The following is a 22,514-nucleotide window of genomic DNA, read 5'->3' on the forward strand; positions in this document are numbered from 1 at the left end:
TTTGCATCTAAGGGCAGTCTTTCCTTACTAATGTGTACACACACATTTTACCTTCTTCATTGAGCTATAATTTATATATCATATAGAGCATAAAGCTGAAGCTCAGTGAACTTTTACATCTGCACACCCCCACCTAGCCACTTCCCTGATCGAGATATAGAATTTTTCCAGTCCTAAAGAAGCTCCTCTCATGCTCCTTCCCTTTCAATACACTCCTCACCTAACCGATATTCTGACCTCTGTCACAGTAGATTAATTTAGCCTCTTTCTGAGCTTCATATAAAAGGAATTATGCAATTCCAATTCTGACATCTGTGCCCATCACATTCATTCATATTGAGATTAAGGCAGTGTACTTTTTTGTTGCTGTTGGTATGCAGGCTTCCCTGGTATATTGCTGTTGTTAGGTGCTGCCCAGTTGGTTCGGAACAACTTGAAACATGAAACACTTCCTGGTCCAGCACCATCATTATTGTTATGTGTGAGCCCAGGGTTGTAGCCACCATGTGGATTCGTCTTGTTGAGGGCCTTCTTTTTCAGCTGACTGACCTTCTACTGTACTAGGCATGATGTCTATGGTATGGAATACCAATTTATTTATTCATTTCAACTCTTTATTTTTGAAAAACAGCACCATAATCTTGTACATGTCTAGTGCATATTTGTTGATTATATTAGAAAATTTCAAAACTTTCATGAAAAAATGGAATTAACATATAGAATTTTCCCATACACTTTTGAAGCACACTTGTGTGCTGTGTTGGTTCGGGTAGACTAGAGAAAGAAATCCATGGACACTCATAGATGTATAAGAAAGAGCTTTATATACAAGAGCAACTGAATATTGAGAAAACATCCCAGCCCATTCCAAATTAAGTCTGTAAGTCCAATATTAGCCCATATGTCCAATACCAATTTATAAAGTCCTCTTCAGACTCACAAAACACATGCAATTATGCCAAATGCAGGAATATCACAGGCCAGTGGGTGGGAAGTCTTCTGGATCCAGTGGCATTGTAAGCATCTCAGCACTGGCAAGGGTCTCCACATAGCCCTCCAGCTTCCAGGGCTCTGGCTGCATCAGGGTAGCTTCATGTGGCTTCTCCTTAGAAATGTCTCACAGGGAGTGAGTATGTGCCCCACCTCAAGTGAGCTATTTATCTCCTTAGTGTCTCCAAATGAGGCCATCAAGCTGCCACCTGATGATTGACAGGCTAAATGACACCTCTTCACTCTTAATCCTCTCATTGACAACAGATTATGTAACTACCACAGACCCCGCCCCCCTTGTCAATTTGACACTTTCACACAACTCTTTAGCCATACATAACTTTTAAGAAAACAATAATAAAATCATATCTGTACCTACAATGCATACAATTCAATATGTGCCACCCTCATTTAAACATGTACTTAGGAGTGGATGTGATGTGTCATAGGACATACATAGATTTTGCTGAACAGATCTTTTCAAATGATTTTCTAAAGATTTAAACAATTTATATTCCCACTAGCAATATATAAAATTTAGTTCTTTACTACTAAAAATGAAATACTTTTAATTTTAGTTTTTTGGGGGAAGTGCAATATTACCATACTGTGGTTTTAATTTTAATTTTTCTATGGATAAAAATAATTTTACATAATTTTCATGTAAAGGGGAGTACAAGGTTTGGCTATATGAAATTCATCCTGGGTAGCTACTGAGTTATTCTGGTAATTTGCTATACCTCCTCCCTTCTTGTTATTTTATTTACATTTACTCATTCATTTTATCTACATGTTATTTATCGTTCAAGTCCTTATAATACAGGGTAATATAGTATCCTTACCCAACTAAGTTCCAACAGCTGGTATCCTTGTATAGTTCATTTAACTTAACCTATATGATTATCCAGTTCACATTTCACCATGTTTTCAAGGATCAAAATTCAGATTCTTTGTGTCTATTGCATTCTTCTTATTTATCAATCTGATTAATAGTCCACTAAAAACTGGAATACATTAACTTCATAGTCATTGTGAATCTTGATTACTACTACTTTATTTCCTGCCAGCAAATTGATGCTGACTCACAGTGACACCAACGGACAGGGTAGACCTGCCCCTGTGAGTTGCTGAGGCTGTATGATGGGAGTAGAAACCCCTGTTTTTCTTCCACGTAGCAGGTGGTGGTTTAAAACCGCTGACCTTGTAGTTAGAAGCCCAACTTGTAACCCCGATGCCACCAGGCTCCTCGATGCCTCATTAGTCCTCATGAATCTTTTTTTTTCTCTCTCTGAGCTCTTCCTCTTAATAACCTATTGTAATATTTTCTTCTAATGATATCTTTTCATTTTTAAATGGAGGCCCTTCTCTGAAACAAAAATACGATTTAGAATAGGTCACCTTTGCTTTGTTCCATTGTTGTATTTCAATTAATTTTATTTTTTATAAATTGAATTCTTCTTTAAAGATTGTATGATGATAGCTCAGTATTTTACTGGTTTTATAGTAAGTACTTTTTTTAGTGAGAGAACTAAGAAATCTTTCACAGGGCAGATAATAACTCACTGGTTTATCTCAAACATGAGTTTCTAATTATTCTATATTCTTTATCATATATATATGTTAAATTAATGTCTTATGCTTATAGAAAGGAAGATAGATGGAAAAACTGTGTAGTAAGAGAGATAAAGAAAAAAAGGAAAATATTCAGAACTTCAAACTACAGTAGAAATGTTAATAAAATTATCTTTGTCCATTAAATAGGATATTCTGGAACTTACAGAGTCTTAGGCATTAAGAGAATCTAGTTAGTCTTGAGAAAACCAGAAACAAACAAAAATAATAAAATTACCAAACAGCATTATCTAGGGCTAGGATTTTAGTACCAGTGACCAATCAAAGACATTATTAATGAAAGATCTTTATGCCTCAGGTGGATGATTGACAAAACTCTCTAGGGTAAATTAACAAGGAGGTTTTAAAGGGGAGCCAATGGCAGGTAAAACACAAACAAACATGGATCCAGGAATGGGTTTTGGATTCATACTAAATCCTAGCTCCAACTTAAGAACAATTAGTTCTTAAATCATGGCCTGCTTGATACTCACTCTCAGGAAGGGAACAGAAGATACCGGTGCTATAGCAAAATGTGGCAAAGAAATTAGATGGTGCCCAGCTATCAGATAAAACAGCCTCTGGGGTCTTAAAGGCTTGTCTCCAAACAAGCAGGCATCTAAGTGAGACATCAGCTAAACACACCATCAAATAGTCATGGATGGATTGTAAATCATATAACGCGAAATTGAAGGAGGAATTAGTATCAGAGCCTAAATTAGGAGCCTGGTTTGCAGAAGGCTACGGATGGCAGTGGGAGTCCAAGGTATTTGTGGGAATTACATAGGAAATAAGCTTCTGATGATCTCCCTCTGCCCGTAATGGAGGGACGGGAGGAAAGTGGTTAGAAACAGAGTGCATTGGGGAGATGAATACAGAAGATCAAAGGAATAAGCCAGACTGGAACAGTTAAAACTTTGTCAGCTGATCCTACCCCCCAACCCCTGATGCACGCTGGACCCGGTTTTCCACATTTTCTGTATTTTTGTTTTGTGTTTTATATTAGGGTTTATCTCAGAGTTGTTCTGTCATTGCCAGCCACCCTCTTGAAGTTGTGTTATATGCTTTTATGTTTTTGGTATATGAAACCCAGGGTTGATGGATCTATAGGTCCAGCAGGGGAGGCGGCTAGAGAGTGGGGTGGTGCTGGAAGAAGGGAGACGATGTCAAGGAGTCCAGGGGGCAAAAGGAAGTCTGGGAACTGATTGTGGTAGCAATTGTGCAATACTGCTTGACGTGATTGAACTACGGAATGATATTATATACACACACACACACACACACACATATACATATCAACTCAAATCAATAAATTTCAAATAAGAAAATAAAAAGTTTAAATAAAAACTATGGCATACATTCAATTAGCTTGAGCAGCTTCTCAAATTGATTGATTTTATTTTTTGCTACCAGAAACTCCAAATAGCCTATTCTTTTATGCTTCTCACTATATTGCAGAAACCAAGAGAATTTTTGAATCAGAGTGGAAATGAGAGGTTATCTCACTTCATATTTTAAATTTATGAGGCAACCTTATGAAGCTAAATGATTAGTTAAGTTTCTCCACCCATGCATGGTTGCAAGTACTGGGAACAGGAAAATAGAAGCAGATCGACAAGATTCCTGCTCTCACAAAACTTACATTATAGTTGGAAGATGTCTTAGTTTCCTAATGCCTTCCTAACAGAAATACTACAAGTGGTGGCTTTAAAGAAAATAAAATGTCCTTATAGTTCTGGAGGCTGGAAAATCCAAATTAGGGTTCTAGAATACTGACTTGTTCTATGAGCATCTTCTAGCATGGTATCTACTGGTGATACTTGGCATTATTTGGCTTGTTGGCAATACTCACGTGGCATCTGTTTTCCTATGTGTATGTGTGTGTTTCTGTTCTGCACTTTTTATAACTCAGAAGAGATTAAGTTTAGGATTCTACCCTGCACTGGTATGACCTAAAATTGATTGACAAATTACATTATGTTAGATTGCATTGTGGGAGGTAATTGTATTACATTAGATTAAATTGCATTAGCAAAAGTGATTGCATTACGTTAATGTGAAGTAATTATGTTACATTACAGAAGTAATTGTCAGTTTGTCATACTGTGGTGGGTAGTGCACTGCTGTGATGCTGGAAGCTATGTCACTGGTATTTCAAATACCAACAGGGTCACTCAAAGTAAATGTTTCAGCAGAGCTTCCAGACTAAGAATTGACAGACTGTGAAGAAGGAATAGGCTGTCCATTTCAGATGAATTAGCCATTGTAGACCTCATAACGAACAGCAGAACATTGTCAGAGATAGTGCCAGAATATAAGCCCCTTAGGAGACAGTCAAAATATAACCGAGGAAGAGCTGCCTTCTACAAGTAGAGTTGACCATAATGATGTGGATAGAGTAGTCTTTTGGACCTTCATTTGCTGATGTGTGAGTCAAAATGAGAAGAAAACAGGTGTAAACATCCACTAATAATTGCAACTTGAAATGTACAAATATGAATCTATGAAAGTTGGAAGGAGTTAAAAATGATATGGAATATGTAGATTGCTATCCTAGGCATGGTGAGCTTAAATGGATTGGTATTGGCCATTTTGATTTAAAAAAATCATATGGTTTACTATGCTGGGAATGACAGATTCAAGAGGAAGGACATTCATTGTCACAAAGGACATTTCAAGATCTTTCTTGAAGTACAATGCTGTCTGTAATAGGATAATACATGTATCTGCACACAAGGAAATCCAGTCAATACAATATTCAAATTTATGCACCAACCACTAAAGCCAGTGAAACAGAAATTGAAGAATTCTACCAACATCATCACTCTGAAATTGATCAAGCATCCAATCAAAATACATTGATAATTATTGGCGATTGAAATGCAAAAGTTGAAAACAAAGAGAAGGTATAGTGCTGGCTCCGCAAGGCCCACCCCTCACTCTCTTGCTCTCTGGTGATCAGACCAGTGTGCAGCTGCTTTAGCTAGTTCTCTGCCTCAACTTGTGAGCTACACTACCTGTGGGACATCCAACCTATGGATCATGTCGGTAGAGTTTGAGGTTCCTTCAAGATCTACTTTACCACGTTGATGGTGTGTACATTGCTTGGGCTTGAGGCTTGTGGATCCTGTTGTCTTGCATGGTTTGAGTTTGATGTCCATCCAGGTCAGCTTCATTAAGCTCCTGAGCTACTGACTGTTGGTGACCCAGCCTGCTTTTTTCTGCCTGTGGACGGACTCTGCCTGCATTACCCAAGGGAATACTTAGCTGTCTGATTCCTTGACCTTGGACCCTGAAGCTTTCCTGAGTTGAAGGACTTCCAGTATATTTACTGTTCCATGCAAATGTATATTACCTGTTCCATGGAAATGAGTTTAACTGAGCCCTCTGTACTGCTGTGTGGACTCCTAGCTGTTATATTCCTTCATGCTGTATAAATCTATCCTCATATATATAATCATGCGTCCTGGTTTTGTTTCTCTAGAGAAGCCTGAATGATTGAACATAGGGGTGTCTTGTAAAAGGGAGCCTGTTCCTTCCTTGTAGATCTGTTTCTACCAATCAAGAATCTATTCTCAATTAGGAACCACAATTTGGTTCCAGCACATCCTTACTACTACAGTATAGTTTCTGCTCTTCTTTCCTTTCCTCTTCCCCCTTCCTTTATACATATAGTAACTGTTGCATGTGCACAGCATCCTGAGTCATTTTGGTCCCCCTTCATCCTTTGATAATTTATTTTTTTACTAAATGAACAATGGTATGTTTTGACCCTTGTGTTACTCCGAGTGGATTAGAGAAACAAATTCATGGACACTCGTATGCGTGTAAGAAAGAGCTTAATATAAAAGAGTAATTGTATATTAAGAAAATGTCCCAGTCCAGATCAAGTCCATAAATACTATATTAGCCCATATGTCTGATACCAGTCTATAAATTTCTCTTCAGACTCACACAACACATACAATTACACCAAGTGCAGGAAGATCACAGGCCAGTGGATGGAAAGTCTTGTGGATCCAGTGGCAGTGGAAGCATCTTAGTGCTGGCGTGGGTCTCCATGTGGTCCTCCACCTCCAGGGTTCTGGCTCTATTAGTGCAGCTCCATGTGGCTTGTCAACAGGAATGTATAGCAGATAGTGTGTCAGTATAGCCTCCAGTGTGCTATTTATCTCCTTCGTGCCTCCAAATGAGGTAATCAAGCTGCAATTTGATTGACAGCCTAGACACCACCCCTTCGCAAATTGACATCAGATTATGTAACAACCACAACTGGCATCAAGTGGCAGTGGGATGGAGAAAAGACTGGTTCTTTGAAAACATCCCCTTCCACCTTAGAGACGTTTTCATTCAACTCTTGTCTTTATATTCCAGTAAGTTATTTTGTTCCCACTGTTTAACCATAAGCAGCAGCAGCAGCAGCAGCACCAAAAGAAGAAGAAGCAAAAGACACAAAAAATCCTTGCCTACTGTGTTTGATCGGAGAACTTTCATGTTCTTCGTCCTAGTAAAACCAAGGATAATCATAGCTTTTCTGTAAGTCACTGTTAACATGTAGGGAAATCTTTCTTTAAGTAGGGTACTGACTCTCAAAGAAATGAAACTTTCCCCTTCAAGTCAAAAATCTTCTTGTTTAAATTAATTTCTTGCTTGAGGTGTGTTTGACATAAGGTATATATATGGATTGTGATAAGAGCCCCCATTAAAAAAATTAATTATTGTTTTAAAAGAAATGTTTCTAGTGAGAAAATGAAAGCATTAAACAACTCTGGCAAAAAATATTTTTCTCTTCTGTGCCAATATGTGACAGTGTACTTTGGTTACTGTCCAATGGCATCTTATATTTGACAAGTGTTTTATTTTAATCATTGTAATTGTTTTCATTTAAATCCTCTCATGCCTAATGACAGGAAAGTATCACTTTAATGTTTTAGGTATGTAGATTTTAGGTCATAGAGAAGTTAAGTGACTAGGTCAAGGTCACACAACTTAGTAAATGAGAGACCTAAACTAGAAATTAAAAATTTTAATTTTTCTAACATTAACGTGAGTGCTGTATATTAAATTGTATTATTAACATGGAGACTTAAAGGTGGATATAAAAATGCAAAAAAAGAGAGAAAATATCCAAAATACATTCCATTATTTTCTCTCTTGTTAATTCTTTTAAATTTCACAATAGACAAGTATATTCCTTTAACAATATAAACAAAAGTAATCCTTATTTCATCATTTCAGCCTCATTTCCCTTCATAGAGAAAGCTACTATGATTGGTTTGGTATGTAGGCCTTAGTTTTTAAAAATAGCTTTAGGGTTGTTGTTTAGTTGATTAGAAACATAATACGCACTCCTTATAAGAGTGAAAAAGAAGAAAAAAGTCACTCATTCTCTCACTACACAGTTAATGAAGTTAATATTCCAGCATATTCCCAATTAGTTCTTTATTTGTGCATACATTTAGAATTATATGTATTTTGCGTAATTGTGATTTATTGCACCTACATTATGAACATTATCTGACACGAACAATTTGGGGGTAAAATCTTATATTTAACAGCAGCATGTTTCTTTACTTGGAGGACCTCCCATGCTTAGCCAACAATTCACTCTAATACTGAATCTTTCTACTGTCGTTTTGCAATTAAAAATATTACAAACTACAAGATGATATTTCTTATTCACTTCAGTAATCTGCATCTTTTTCTATTGATCCAGTTGATACCAGGTTACTTATTGCATCTCATCATCTGCTAAGCGCCTCACATCTATTGAGCCCTTTTATATAAAAGGAATGATGAATTACGGAGACAATAATGACCATGCATCTTTGGTTACTTATTAATGCCATCTGCTCAGTAAAACGTTAATGAGCTTACACTTTTGACCTGTGAAAGGTGCTTTTAATTACAGTTCTCCGCACCATCCTACCCCCCCTCTACGCCCCCGCCTCTCTTTGTTTGATTCGACCAGGCTACTGGCCCTTTTGAGCTTACTGTCCTTGGATTTTAGTAGCAAAGGAGTCCTCTAGTTTTGAGCTGATTTCTATATGCCCATAATAAGTTAATATTTTACTGAACAAATGCCCTTCTAAGCTTTGGATGCTGCCCTGGATATAGGATACATGTTTGTTTGGGGTAGAAGCTCCCATTGTCTGTTTTATTAACAGACAAATCACAAAATAATTTCTCGTATTGAATAATTTTCAGAAGGACTACAAATGAAAATAAAATACAATGACTAACCTAAATAGTAATCAAAGGAATTAATTTAATAGCAAAAATGACATTCTTAAATTAATTAGCTGTGTTCTTTTTTTTCCTGGAATATCTGTTAGCGATGTAGACGCATGAGCACTCATGAAGTTCATTGTCCAATGAGGATGTCAACTGATCCTTTTAGTCAATTTGAAAATAAATAATGCTTTAACATCTGCTTTGTGTATGAGTCATAGTTATACAAGTGTGTCTTAAAGAAATAATTATGACCTATGGCCAGATAGATGGGTTGAAACAAGGGCTACAAAAATGAGCTCAAGTACAACAAGAATTGTGACCAGAATGCAGGACCGGGCAGTGTTTTCTTCTGTTGTACATAGGGTTACATAGAGTTGTGACTGACCCGATGGCACCTAACAACAACAAATTCATAAAGATTAGCTTCAAAAACATTCAGCATTTTATGTGACTAAATGAGCAGAAATATTTTATTATTTTTTAATTATTTTAAAAATGATTTTTCTTGTGAAACAGAGGGGTTAACATTTCAGATCATCAATTCTGTATTCAACAATTTAAACTACTTATCAAATCCTCTAATAGCTTGAATTCCTTTTTAATATGTATTTATTCAGTCAACATCTATTTATTAGTTGAGTCCTATTACATATATGAAACTTTACCATATCCTGGAGTCTTAGGGTACAAGTGTGAAGAAGTTACAATTTCTTGCTTTCAAATTCCTATAGCGCAGTGTAATAGATTGATTCAGTGGAATTCTCTGCATCCATTAAATGCGATGTAGTAAGTTTCTTCCTCAGCTAAGACAGAGATTCACATTTATCATCCCACCTCAAGCAAAAGAAAACTGGACAAAGTGTATGAAATAATATTCCGACGCAACAGCGGGCGGTGCGGACTTTACGAGAGAACGGTACCAAGCAAGAAGAGCATGGTGACGATGAAACCCACTCACCCCAGAGACCCGTGCACGTGTCTCCTCAAGGATGGGGACCCTGATGTGGACACATGTGACAGAAAATCAGCTGAGGTCAGGAAAAGAACTTCTAGCACAATTTCTAGATCTTATAAAACTGGGAAATATTCCCATTTCCATTAGTGAGAATGGAAAGATTTAATGAATTAGAATTCTTAGAAAATTCTTACTTTAGTAATTGAAACGAACTGATTCTAGACTAAAAGCTGATCCGGACCTGCCCTGACAAAGTAAAAGCAAGCCCAGAAGGACACAGTTGATTTCAAGTAACTTCATGGCATATGAGAAACAAGACAAAACAAATAAAAACCACCTCCGGCACCATTTAAAGAAATTTAACAAAACCCAGCAATCATTGACAGCATTTAACTTGTTTTGTATCCAGTTAAAAATTAGCAGGCAAGGTAAGGAATAAAGATATATGACCCGTGACCCAGAGGAAAATCTTTTCAATTGGAATAGAGTCAGACATGACAGAGATAATGGACCTAGAAGACAAGGACATTGAAACAACTATTAAATGTTTGAAATATTTAAAAGAGTAGAGGAAAATATGAACACAATGATGAAGCTTAAGATTCAAATCAGCTCACCTAAATGAAAGTTTTAAAAATATAAAACAAAATACTGGAAATGACAAATAGGATGGGTGAAATCAACAGCAGAAACAAAGTGATAGTTTTGTCCCTTTACAGACCTTCTAATACAGTGCCCTGAGTAATCCTTTCCAAATGCGTATTTGAACATATAAAACATATTATAATGCCCTGAGTAATCCTTGCCAAATGCGTATTTGAACATATGAAACCATATTACAATGCCATGAGTAATCCTTTCCAAATGCGTATTTGAACATATGAAACCATATTATTTGAACATATGAAATCCCTCCCCTTAGAGTGACAAATTATAACAATGTGGCAAGAGATTTGATGTGGGGAAGTTGATCAACTGGCAAGATTTTGGGATAATAGAAATGCTCTGTATTACGATTATGGTTGTAATTAAACAACTTGATACATATGTGAAAATTCATTTAAGTTTATATATAAAATTATGGATTGTATTATATATCAATTTACCCCCATTAAAGTATAGCTTACTTTCTGAACAATGATGTAGAAAATATGAAATATGTTTAAGAAGTATGAAGTAAAAAAACTAGGAGAAGTTTATTGAACAATCTATATTAAGACAATAAAGAAGAAAATGGAAGAGACATAGAACAAAATATTTCTCCAGCTCAGCCACTGTCAATGTTGAAGGCCTTCCTCTTTGCCTGCCCTTCTGTTTCACCCAGCCTGATGCTCTTCTTCAGGGAGTGGTCTCTCCTGATAAAGTGTCCAAAGCATATGAGATGAAGTCTCGCCATCCTTGCTTCTAAAAGCATTCTGGCTGTACTGCGTGCGAGGCAGATCTGCTTGGCTTTTGTTTTGGGCCGTCCACGATACTTTCATTATTCTTTGTCAACACCATAGTTCAAATGCATTCATTTTTCTTCAACTTTCCTTACTCAATGTCCAACTTTCACATCTATATCAGGCTATTGGAAAAATCATGACTTGGGTCACCTGAGCCCTCAAAGTAACATCCTTGCTTTTCACCACGTTAAAGTGGTCTTGTGTAGCAGATTGACCTGATTACTTGTTGAATTTCTTGACTGCTAATGTTCATGAGTACTTGTTGTGGATACAAGCAAGATGAAATTCTTGACAATTTGAATATTTTCTGTTTATCGTGATGTTGATATTGGTCTAATAGTGAGGATTTTGCTTTTCTTTACTGATGGCTGCAATCTTTAATCTTCTGCAGGAAGTGCTTCCAGTCTTCCTCGCTTTCAGCAAGCAAGGTTGTATCATTTGCATATCCTATCCTAGGTTGTTAGATTGCTCCAGTCATTTGCCCAAGTAACTGTCTTCCAAATTTCTGGGCAGAGACAAATGAGTGCTTCCCCTGGTGCATCAGCTTATTTCAATTAGTCATCTGTCAATTCTTGGATCCTAGTTTTTGGCTAATGCTTTCAGAGCAGCCTGAACTTCTTCCTTTAGTATCATTGTTTTAGGATCATATGCTACCGCTGTAAATGGTTGAATGTCAGCTAGTTCTTTCTGGCATTGTGACTTTGTATAGTCTTCCCATCTTCCTTTTACGCTTCCTGCATCATTCAACATTTTCCCATAGAATCGTTCACTATTTCAACTCGAGACTTGAATGTTTTTCTTCATGCTGAGCATGTTCTTCCTTTTTGGTCTTCTAACCCTAGGTCTTTGCACACTTCATTATAACAATTTACTTTGTTTTCTCCGGCTGCCCTTTCTATTCCTATAAAGATGTACAGTCTCAGACTCCCACAGAAGTCGTTCTACCTAAATTATAAAGTAGCAATGAGGAGGAGTCTAGTCGATGGCAGTGAGTTTGGGTTTTGAGTTCTTTATAAATGGGCCTTTTAGTGTAGTATCAAGAGGTGGCACTTATATTTTACAGCTAAGGGCTGGGGCTAATGTATTCTGGCTCTAGGAGAAATAATACCAAATATTTAACCACTGGTTCCCCATCGCTATGAGTTACATCGACTCTATAGCAATGAGTTATTGTTTGAATATATGTGGAATCTTCTGGCACTGAATCTTAAATTTGCAATGCATTTGCTGAGGCAATAACTGAGCCGTAAGCAGATTATCCATTTTTCAAGGCCAGATTTTTCTGAGAATGAGATAAATGACAAGGCAGTGACTATCATGGGCATCAACATGTTACTTTTTTAGGCTATAAAGTGAGTTCCTTAATTAGCAGCAACATTGCAAGAGATTTGGAAGTGCTGACTAAGATGATAGGTTAACCTGCTAATTAGCAGAGCACTGTAGGCAGGGAAGGAGAGTAAAAATCTAGAATACATGGTCATTTCTCTGCAGGCTTCACTGTCTCCTTTGTGAGGGAATGTATCCGGTCCAGTTACCAAACAAAAAACAAAATCATTGCCATAGAATCCATTTAATTTATTACAATTGTAAAGGACCAAGAATAACCGTCCCATACGGTTTCCAAGGCTCTAATCTTTGTGGACGCACAGCGTCATAGCTTTCTCCCCCGAGCGGTTAGTGGACTTGTACTGCTTAACCACTGTGCCACTCGGGCTCCTCTTGTTCTCTCGTGCTGTTATAACAAAAACCAAATGTCACAAATGTGTAGATTTAAAAAAAACAACCTTGTGATTTCAGTGAAAGTTTATGGAGGGAATACAAATTCAACAATTCGTATACATTTTGTTTTGTGACATTGGTAAAGTGAGTGCCTTTAAAGAACAGCAATTTATTGTCTCAAAGTTTTGGAGCTCAGAGGCTAAATCAGAGCCTGGGGCCCAGGGGCGGGTCTTTCCTTGTCAGTAGCCTAGGAGCTCCTAGCGATTTTCTTCTTTCTTCCTTTCCTTTCCTTGCCTTCTTTCTTTTTTTCTGCCTCCCTCCCTTCTTTCCTCCATCCCTTCACCCTTTCTTTCCTCCCTCCCTCCCTCTCTTCCTTCCTTCCTTCTCTTTTTCCATTTATAGATGAGTTAGATGGCCAACTCAATTGAATTTATTGGCTAAAGGAATGTTGGAGTCTGACAATAGGAAAAAGTCAGGGATAACTCTGAAATGGTTTTTAAAATCTATCTATCATCTATCTATCTATCTATCTATCTATCTATCTATCTATCTATCTATCTATCTATCTATCTATCATCTATCTATCTATCTATCTATCATCATCATCTATCATCTATCTATTTATTTTCACTCCCCCTGGCCTCCCTTCAACCTTAAAGTCTGATTGTTTTGATGTCAAAACAAATTTTCTTAATTTTTTTCTTTGATAATAATGAACTCATACAGTATTTATCTTTATGGGATTGACTAACTTTGCAGAGAAAATGTCTTTCAATTTGTCCCATATCAAGAGATGTTTGACAGTTTCATCATTGTTTTTTGAGATACACAGTATCCATTGTATGGATGTACCAGAGTTTATTTATCCATTCTTCCATAGATGGGCTTTTTGGTTGTTCTCATCTTTTTCCTATTGTGGATACCACTGTGGTATATATGGGTGTGTATGTATTTGTTTATATTTTGTTATTTCTTTGGGTTTTATATCAAGGAAAGAGATTGCTAGACTGGCAGTTTTAGTCACATTTAAGGAAGTGTCCTACTGCTTTCTATAATGGTTGCATGATTCTACAATCCCACCAACAGTATATGAGTGTCCCAATGTCTCCACATCCTCTCCAGAATTTGTTATTTTCTGTTTTTCAATTTTTCTATCAATGCTTATGTTAGTCCAGGTTGACTAGAGAAACAAACCCAGAGACACTCATATGTATGGAAGAGAGAGTTTTCTATCAAAGACTAATTGTATATTAAGAAAAGATCCCAGCCCAGTCCAGATCATGTCCATAAGTCTGATATTAGCCCACTTGTCTGATACCAGTCTGTAAATTGCTCTTCAGACTCAGGCAACACATGCAATGTTGCTGAATGCAGGAAGATCACAGGCCAGTGGGTGGAAAGTTTTGTGGATCCAGTGGCAGTGGAAACATCTCAGTGCTGGCAGGGGTCTCCACGTGGCTTCATCAGCTCCAGGGCTCTGGCTCCATCACTATAATACCATCTGGCTTGTCATCAGGAATGTCGAAGCAGAGAGTATGTGTGTCCTACCTCCAGGAAAGAAGACAGGAATACCCAGAATCCTCAGAAGGCCATGCCCACACTGAGGTCTTATAGGCTATGACCTGATTGACTCCATCCCTTTGCTTAAGTTGACAGTAGATTATGTAAGTGCCACAATGTTGATGTGAAGTGGTATTTCATTATTATTTGAATTTGCATTTCTCTTAGAGCAACTGATTGTGAACATTTTTTTCATAGGCTGTTGGCTATTTTGATGTCTTCTTTGGTGAATTGTCTGTTGATGGTTTTTGCTCAGCTTTTGGGTCGAATGATTGGTGTTTTTCTCATTGAGGTGTTGTAGATTTCTATGGATTTTAGAAATTAGCCCTTTATTGCATATGTAATTTCCAAATTTCTTTCCCCCCCCCTTCCCAATCTGTGGGTTCTCTTTTGACTCTTGATGAAGTCTTTCAATGTACATAAATGTCATAGATTTAGGAAGTCCCACTCCCCTATTTTGTCGTCTATAGTGTATTTTTAATGATGTTTGGTATTGTGTTTATGCTTTGTATTAGGACCTTTTATGTTTATCTATGTTTTTTTTATTGATTAGCTTTATGGATTTGGGGGTTTAAGGCTTTAATCCATCATCAATTTGTTTTTGCATATGGTGTGAGATATGGGTCCTATTTCATTCTTTTCCAGGTGTATGGCTGGCATAGTGATTACTTATTGAGCTGCTAACTGCAAGGCCAGACTTTTGAAACTATGAGTTGTTCCTCTGGAGGACAGGGCCTTTGACTGCCACGAAGTGGTATGGTCTTGGAAACTCATTGGGGCAACTCGACTCTGCCCTGTAGGGTTGCTATGAGTTGGAATCAACTTGATGGCAGTGAGTTTGATATTTTTAAAAAATTTGTTGAAAAGACATCTTTTTCCCATTTAATATGTTTTAATCTTTTAGCAAAAATCAGTTGTTTGTATGTATTTGGCTTTATTTTTGTTTTTTTTATTCTGATCCATTGGTCTAAAAATCTATTTTTGTACCAATTCCAGGCTGTCTTGACTACCATGGCTATGTTATGTTTTTAAACCAGGGAGTGAGAGACCTTGTGGTAGTTACATAATCTGTTGTCAATTTGAGACTCAAGAGTGAGGAGGTGGAGTTTAGTCTGTCAATCAGGTCACAGCTTGATGATATCATTTGGAGGAGCTAAGGAGATAAATAGCTCACTAGAGGTGGGACACAGACACACTCCCTGTGAGACATTCTTGTGGACAAGGCACATGGAGCTACGCTAGAGCCCTGGAACTGAAGGAGCCACATGGAGACCCTGCCAGCGCTGAGATGCTTCCACTGCCACAGGATCCACAAGACTTTCCATCCACTGCCCTGTGATCTTCTGGTATTCAGCATCATTGTATGTGTTGCTGAGTCTGAAGAGGAATTTATAGATTGGTATCAGACATATGGGCTAATATTGGACCTATGAACTTGATCTGGACCGGACTGGGATGTTTTCCAGTCTTTGTATATAAATTGCCCTTGTATATAAACCTCTTTCTTATACACATAAGTGTCTGTAAATTTGTTTCTCTAGTCTACCCAGGTTAACACAGACCTTCTATTTTGTTTTTATTTTTCAGAACATTTTGCTTATCCTTGGTTTCTTTCCTTTCCATATAAAGTTAATGATTCGTTTTTCTATTTCTATGAAGAATAGTACTAGGAGCTAGATTTATGGCTTACTTTAGGTGATATAAGCATTTTCACAATATTAAGTTGTCCTATCCATGAACAAGGAACATTTTCCCCATTATGTAGATCTCTTTTAATTTTATAGTTTTCTATGCGTAAGTCCTTCGTTTCTCTGTTGGATTTCTCAGTATTGTATCTTTTGGGTGGTTATTATAACTTTATATATTTTTAAATTTCTTTTTCAGAGTTCTTTTCCTTAATATACAGGAATATTACCGATTTTGTATGTTGATCTTATAGCCTTCCACATTGCTAAATTTTCCAATTATTTCCATATCTAGTCTTTGGGGCGTTAACTACATAAAACCATATCAACTTCAAATAGAGTTTTACTTCTTCCTTGTCAATTTGCATGCTTCAGATTTCTTTTTTGATGGCTAATACCTCCAGCTAAGACTTTCAGGACTATAGTAAGTAAGAGTGCTGTAAAAGAGCATCCCTGTCTAGTTCTTGTTCAGAGGAGGAATGTTTTCAGTTTCACTACATTGAGTGAAATCCTGGCTGCTGATTTTGCACTTATTTGTCACTTTTTCTTGTTTTCTTATGTGCACTGACATTTCTTTTGTTTCTGAGACATGGCATTGTTTTTAATCCTGGTTTCTGTTTGTTGGTCAGCTGGCATTGGAGTGGATAATATTCCCTGTTCACTAGTTGTAGTTGTTGAAAGGACCAGAGGTGGATGGGTCATATAGCAACAGCCAGTTCTGAGAAGGAATTGATAGCAAACAAAAGTTGGCAGCTATTCTTTGTCAAGATCTCAGTCTCAAGGCTGGCTTCTGTGGTTGCCAAGGGCTTAGGCCAATGATCAAAATAGCCACCTTCCTAGAGCCATTGGCCAGGGGACAATGGAAAAGACAGCACCAGAGACGCTCAGACTACTCTCCTGCCATGAACCTGCCTTTTTCCCAAAAGAGGGGCAGAAGTTCATGCCTTACTTTGAGTTAAGGTTAAAGCAGGGTCAATTCAAAGTATGCTTCATTGACCTGGGACCTATCTGTGGGCATGCACCTTTTTCAACTCTAGGGATTCAGGGAGTTCCTCAGCTTCTATTTCATTAATTTCCCTGCAAGGTTAGTTAGGTTTTCCCTCCCCCTACTTGGGTGCCCCCTCCAAAATATGTGGAAGGAAGCACTGCTACCGTCTTCTATGAGATTAAGTGCCAGGGAATTAGCTCATGCCTTTCTCTCGCAGTCCACGGACCAGAGTGCTGTTTGTATTTCTGTCATGTATATCTTTGTCCCTATTTGGTTCTTTTTATAATTCAAAAGTGAATTTTACAGAATTCACCCTAATCTTGTATGATCTCATTGACATCACAAAGAGTACATTCTATTTCCAAACAAAATTACATTGATAGATACAGGAGAATATTCATATAGGCCAAAGATTCTGGCAATCTTGGTCGATGAAGTTATCCATCTCTTCTCCAAGCCTCAGCTATAATCTCGTTCCTTCTAACCATATGCATATGTGACTAAGCCATTAACATCTTCAATGGCTTTGTGTAGATTTAACCTCAAGTAATCACTATTTACAAGCAAACTGGACCAAGAGATGTCATATTTTTCCTCATGGGGAAGATATTCTTTCTCGACTGTCCTTCAGGGTTCCACCTGAGTGGGTATGGAACATTTCAGCGCCCTTTTCACCTGGCCCTAAGTTATCATTCAAAACCTTTATAACTGCAGCTCAAGAGTTTTCTTTTTAGACAATTGAGCACAAGCCACATCCTCAAATTGTAAATGTGGGCTGAGGAGGCGTAGTGTTTGGTCAGAAGAAGGTATGCTGATAGTGTGCACCACATGCTCAGAATGTGTTTGTACTTTGGCCTGTGGAAAAAAACACATCTACTTGATGATGGCATTTTATAGGGTGTGGTCCATTATGGCTAGGCAGATGAGATCACGTACTCATAATGGTTGGCTGATACCCCATAATCTGACCATTAGTCTCTGTCAGAGCTTCATAGAAGTATTACTTGTAGAAAAGGGGATAGCTTTAATCCACATCCTCGGTCCTTCTACATGATTTTTGTATTGCGACTTGCCACGGTCTCTATTTAGTATCTTCAGTTGACTTTTGAGTACTATTGAATCTGATGGGCCATAAAGGCCAGATAGCAGAGCTGCTTGAACTGTGGTTCATATGGCTAGGAAGCACTTTATTAACATTGACCCCACTCAAAATTAGCAGTGTTGAAGGTCATCCAACAGTGGGTCAGACTAGCACACCCATATGTTGTTGCCAAATTTTCCCAATCCAAAGAAAGTCCATAACATTTGTGGCTTTCTTCTTTCCCAGTGAAAGAGTTGCAAATTAGCAACTTAATCTCCATTTTGGATGTACATCTGTGGGGGGAGGTCAGATGCGCAGGCATTCCCTCCCCTGAGGGAATCTGCTGCCAGACTGCTGTCTCATCCCACAGCAGGGCTGGGCCTGCTCCCTGCTGCTGGGGACAATGGCCTACTTCTCTCTGAAGCTTTGGGACCATTAGCTTGGTTCCTCTAGGTGGGGTTTACACCCTACTGATAATGTTCCTATGGAGACCCAGAGACCACCCTCTCATTGCTGTGTAACCTATAGTGCAGCCCCTTCCTGTGACGTATGTCTTTACCTGTAATTAGTGGGCTGGCTTGCCCCCAGAAGGTATATAGGTGTGAGCCAGCACTATAGATCTCTCTCTGACTCTCTGACTCTGACCCTGAGCTCCTTGCTGCTCACTCCCTGCTCAGTCCCCTCTCCCTTGTTCCCCTTCCCTCCTTCCCTTCCCCCTCTCTCCACGTGGACCACCAAGCTGGGCTGAGGTGAGCAATGTTGCTATGTATCATGCCTGACTGTATTATTGTATTATCTCTCATGCTCTCGATGACTTTAATATAATGCTTATGTATCTCAACCATACAATTGTGCATTACTGAACCCAGAGGTAGTATTACTGAACTCGTAGGAGTAATCAGCGGGTGGGGGCTGGTTCCCTCACCCTCCCAAGCGTCACTTATATTTTATTTAATACTACATACATCTCAACTGCTTCTAGATTATGAGACCCTCATAAAACTTACTGATATGGTATACTCTGATATTACTTCATATTTCCCCCAATCTTTTAATATACATTTTCTTATATGTAGAGTAATATATATATAAAATCAGTGAAGTTTGTGATGGTAAGCAAGTGCATAAACTAAAATGTTTTCACAAAATCTGGAAGTTGTTGTAAATGTGAGGAAAGATAATTAAACCATGCTGACAGTCCTACCAAGTGGAAAGAATAGATTTGGTGTCTAAATACTGATGGAAAGAAAAAGAAATCTGTGACTGTTGATTGTTCTGAGAGGTGATCAGGTTGGTTCAAACTCACAGTAACCCTATTTTCAGCGAAAGGAAACGCTGTCCAGTCCTGTGTCATCCTCATGGTCACTACCAGTTCTGCTGCAGCTGCTGTGCCGGTCATCTTCATTGAGGGTCTCTGTCCGTTTGCTCAAGCTAAATGACTACATCTTGAATAGCAGGTATAATTGGAGTCACCACTTGATGAAGCCTATGATAATCTATAATTATTCTGTAAAACTCATTAGGTTTCTACACTCACCAAAGATGTAAATTAAATGGAAATGTGATAGGAATTCCCATCTTTACATCTTTCAAGTCTTTGATGTTGGAACTAATCTCATCACTAGCAGTTGAAGTTCAAGACTATATATAGTCCTTATATTTAAAAAGTATAGGGTATATGCAAGTATGAGGGGGTAGCCATAAAAAAACCCAGGATTATGCTGGGTTGAGCGGAGCTTTCATAGTATGCATTTTTCCTGCTAAGCAAGCATTGAACAACTCGCTCTGAGTTAGTACACCCAGTAGTGTCTCCTGGGGAAGCTCTCTCTGGTCACAGTGAATTTTTTCATAAAAGCATCATGATCTGAAATCGACCTTGCAAGTCTGGCTAGACCAGAGGTGTACACTGGTACAGATAGGAACTGGAAACACAGGGAATCCAGGGCCGATGATCCCTTCAGGACCAGTGGTGTGAGCGGCAATACTGGGAGGGTAGAAGGAGAGTTGGTTGGAAAGGGGGAACAAATTACAAGGATCTACATGTGACCTCCTCCCTAGGGCACAGACAACAGAAAAGTGGGTGAAGGGAGACGTCGGACAGGGCAAGATATGACAAAATAACAATTTATAAATTATCAAGGGCTCATGAGGGAGGGGGGAGCAGGGAGGGAGGGGGAAAATGAGGAGCTGATGCCAGGGGCTTAAGTGGAGAGGAAATGTTTTGAGAATGATGGGGGCAATGAATGTACAAATGTGCTTTACACAATTGATGTGTGTATGGATTGTGATAAGAGTTGTAGGAGCCCCTAATAAAATAATTAGATAAAAAAAAGCAGCTTCACTCAAACCTCTTTTTTGTGATGGCCAATTCAAGAGGACAGTCGGTGGCTGTGACGTTTTGTTTCTGCTTGGGAAAATGTCACAGAAATTGTTGTGATGTTGAACACACCTTACAAGGACAGCACTAGGAAAACTCAAGTGTATGAGTGGTTTTCTTTTCCAAAAAGGTGAAAGGTCAGTTGATTACAAACCTCATTCTGGACATCCGTAAACTCCCCAAATGGACAAAAATGTTGACTCATAGTGCATATGGAGTTTGTTCCACCAGGTCAGACTTTTAGTCAAGCTTTCTATTCAGAGGTTCTTCAAAGATTGCAGTGTGTGACAAAAAAGGCCTGCTTTGTGGCAGACGGGGGACTGGTGTTGCCTCCACCATGACCATGCACCTGCTCAGGCAGCCATCTCAGTGCGCCAGTTCTGGTCAGAAACCCGCATGCCTCGCTCGTCCCACACACCTTCCTCACCTGACCTCGCTCTGTGCAGCAGAGGGACATGAAAGGAGTGATTGATGACAGAGAAGAGGTGAAGGAAAATACGAGGGAGGTGCTGCCGGGCATCCAAACAGATGAGTTGGAAAACTGTTCCCAAGAATGGAATCACAGATTTGACAAATATATTCAGTGTGATGGATAGTACTTTGAAGGTGATAGTTATTTTGTAAAAGAAATTTAAGTACATAGTTTTGAGGGAAATGTTCGGGGTATTTTTGGGATACCCCTTCCGATATTTTCAGTTAAAAAGTCAAGCTTGTTATGAAACTGTCTTCCCTATTTAATCAAGCCTCACTTTTCTCTTTTCCTTTCGTAACATGAACTGGATGTCAAAAGAAATTGTCTATCGCTCTGCTGGCAGTCTGGATCTTGACTGATGTGTGATTGTGTTCCTCGTCTCAGGTCTCTGATTAGCATGACTGGTCTGATCCTGTCCTTCCAGTATATTTACACAAAATACCCACACTGCCCAACTCAGAGCAACCTTGTGGACGGACTAGATTTGCCCTATAGATTTTCCAAGGCTGTATTCTTCATGGAAGAAGACCTCCACCTCTTTCTCCCAGCAGCCTTATACCTAACTACTGTGCCACATTGATTGCTTATTTTATACATAGTAGACAGAAGCGATGGGTGTGCCTTCCTGGCTTTTGACATCAAACTGGCATCTCCCCCTCAGGGATTTTGGGTCCTGTACAGTCTCTGGACACAGGACCTTACTCTTTTTGGCCTTACATCCTGCCTCTGCATCTGGCTCCTGTTCCTCTGGGATACCCTAGATGCCTATGTGTTTCCTCATGGTATACCGTGGTACGAGGTACCACTCACAGATAAATGTACATTATTATGTTGGAAATGGCATCCCAATACCAGGCTTTGAAAGATAATGAAGTTTTCAGGGTTTATGCTTTTGAGACTTTTGGAATAAATGCCTCTGTATTTAGAAATATAGAATAAATAAAAATAGAAAATTTGGGGAGGGGGCATTTCTATTCCCACTTGCATCCTCCCTCAGAGTTCTGTGCTCTATAAAAAAAAGCGAGGGTGTTTGAGTGTAACTCTGTTCCCATGTTTTATCATTCTTCTATGCGATTTCCCTCTTTCTCTGTGACTGACGGTTTTCTTCTTTTTTTTCTTTTTCTTTCTATTTTCTAAGTTAGGATGGATATCCTGACTTCTTCCTGCTCTTTCTTCACTGCCTTATCTTTCAAGACCTGGTTCTTAGTATTTCAATGAAAATCTTTTGATTTGGAAAATCCCATTACTTCTCTACAAACCCTACTTCTCAAAATGTGAACTAGGCCAAACCAAAGAAATTAATTTGCAAGCTAAAACTGACCAATAATTTATTTACTGTTTATCCCTATCCTAAAACTATTATTAAATACCCTTGATGTATTGGGTGGGAAGCAGCA

Source organism: Echinops telfairi, unplaced genomic scaffold (assembly GCF_000313985.2).
Source record: "Echinops telfairi isolate 266 unplaced genomic scaffold, ASM31398v2 ScPeMD7_7424;HRSCAF=8462, whole genome shotgun sequence".
Lineage (NCBI taxonomy): Eukaryota > Metazoa > Chordata > Mammalia > Afrosoricida > Tenrecidae > Echinops > Echinops telfairi.